Source organism: Ictidomys tridecemlineatus, chromosome 6, assembly GCF_052094955.1.
Source record: "Ictidomys tridecemlineatus isolate mIctTri1 chromosome 6, mIctTri1.hap1, whole genome shotgun sequence".
In the NCBI taxonomy this organism is placed as follows: Eukaryota; Metazoa; Chordata; class Mammalia; order Rodentia; family Sciuridae; genus Ictidomys; species Ictidomys tridecemlineatus.
This window is the reverse complement of record NC_135482.1, coordinates 158,944,557-158,946,661: the sequence shown is the minus strand read 5'-3', so window position 1 is coordinate 158,946,661 and position 2,105 is coordinate 158,944,557. Positions and strand designations below refer to the sequence as shown.

The window sequence follows — 2,105 nt, the reverse complement described above, 5'->3', positions numbered from 1 at the left end:
GGGTAGACAAAAAAGATTCGAAGGATCTTCAAGATGGAACTGAGTGTGGGCCAGAGAGGGTTAAAGAGCTGCGGAGCGCGCGCAGGCGCAGAGGGCATTTACTAGAGGGCGGGGCGGAGCAGGGCGGGGCGGAGCAGGGCGGGGCGGGGCTGGCGGAAGCCCAGTGAAGAGACTCAATTTGCCTGAGCTCAGGGGCGCCCTCGTCGTCTCCCACATGGTCTAGCGGTTAGGATTCCTGGTTTTCACCCAGGCGGCCCGGGTTCGACTCCCGGTGTGGGAACGCCAATCTTTTAAAAAAAAGTAAGAGCATTGTGTTTTTAGTAAAAGCTATAGCCTCTACTGGGCAGAATGGGGCTTAAGAGGGTCAGGTCAAAACCACCAGAACTGCGCTCATAAGCCGGTGGCTGCTGAAAGCAAAGAGCTCACTAAAGCAAAGTTCACTTTTGAAATAAGGGATTGGAGCCGACCTGCAGGGAATCAGGCAGGTTGCGTGGTAAAATGAATATTCCTGCCGTAATTTCTCCTTGCACTGTGAATATGAAGTAAACGACTCAAAATGCTCTTCTTTGAAAGAAAAAGAAAATATGCAATTTTAGAACTTATAGGGCTCCTAAGTTGCCTAAACCATTCCTTTGTGGGAAGCAATATATCGAGAAAAGATATTAAGGGCAATGCAATTCAGTGTGCAATTGGGCCTGGGATTCAGACAACTCACTGAGCCAGTTGTATAGGATAGAAAAAAAGCCAAAAAAGAAAATGAGGTTATTAGAAATATTGAGGAGCGAGGTGATGGCAAAAAATACCACTTTCTTTTCACTACCTAACATATTTGACACTTTCTGGTTTTGGTTTTTGTTGTTGTTTTTTGTTTTTTGAATCTTTCAACATTCATGATACACTCAATTAGAAATCTTAGTATTGCCATGTGACAAGACAGTTTCCAAGCATTACCCAAATAAGTGCATCCTCTGCTGCATAGTTCATCTTGCCTCTCCAAACCTCTGCCAATAGGAAAAACTCCTTCAGAGGCCACGTTTCTCTCCCACTCATGTTGAATTCTCTGAAGCTTCCCCGATTTGTTCCCAGGATGCCATTAACACCGAGAAATGACTGTGAAAATGCCAGGCAGTGTGTTCTCTTTTTAAATTCCTTTGGGAGTTTAAGGGACACAAAACAAATGTCATCTTTCATGAGAAAAGTAGTAGGTAAAATATATGCTTACTTAAAATTCCTGTTAAAGAGCTTAGAGGAGAAACTGATCAGTCAGCAGATAATTTGCATTTATTGGAAGAAGCAGAATTGATTAGAAAATAAAAATCCTAATAATCATAATAGGTAATATTTATTGAGCACTTATTATGAACAAGGATAAGTACTTTACACACTTTCTCAATTTGGTCTTTATTTTATTGTTAGATAATATTATTATCCCTGAATCAGGCAGGGGTCTTGTAGGTGACTGAAGGTGCATGCTTAACACAATGCTTAATAAAGGGGCTAAATATTTAGGATTTTTTTTTTTTCTTTAGGGTTTAGGAAAACAACAAGAAATAATGCAGTCCTTAGGGCTTCTGGCTATAAAGAGGCAAGGGCAGCCAGGGCAGCCAAGGGCAAGGGCTACCTGTCTTTTTGGTTTAAAATTTGCTCTCAGACAGCAGGTGAGTTCCATTTATATGAAAGCTGTCAGATCTCCTCATCTTGTTAATCATTCATTTTCATAAAATGCATTTTTTTTTTTTTTTTTGGTCTCACAGATTTGACAAATGCTCTCTCTAGGTGTCTGTGGTATTTCAGGGACTCAGAGCATAATTGATACATCTAAGGACAAGTTCCTAAGTTTTCATACTGGGTGATTCCCCAGTATCCTGTGGTCTTTTAGGTGTTGGCAACAGTGTTTAACTTTGCAGGGAAATGGTTACTTAAGTTATAGTTAGCATTTGTATGGCCTTTTGCCATAATTTTCATTAAACATCCTCAAAAACCAATCTTTAAGACTATTTGAGCTGAAAAGACTCTGTGGTTAGGGCCACGAAAGGTCTATTCTGGGATTTTCTTCCTCCAATTCTCTAGTATTGGACTTTAGATCCTGTATTAGTCTGTTTTTG

At 40.8% G+C, this 2,105-nt stretch overlaps 1 non-coding gene across 1 annotated transcript; it reads left to right on the top strand.

The window, feature by feature from the left end:
- Positions 1-208: 208 nt before the first annotated feature.
- Positions 209-280, top strand: Trnae-uuc (transfer RNA glutamic acid (anticodon UUC)). Its single transcript has one exon. It is a non-coding gene; the product is annotated as a tRNA-Glu (tRNA).
- The last annotated feature ends 1,825 nt before the right edge of the window (positions 281-2,105 follow it).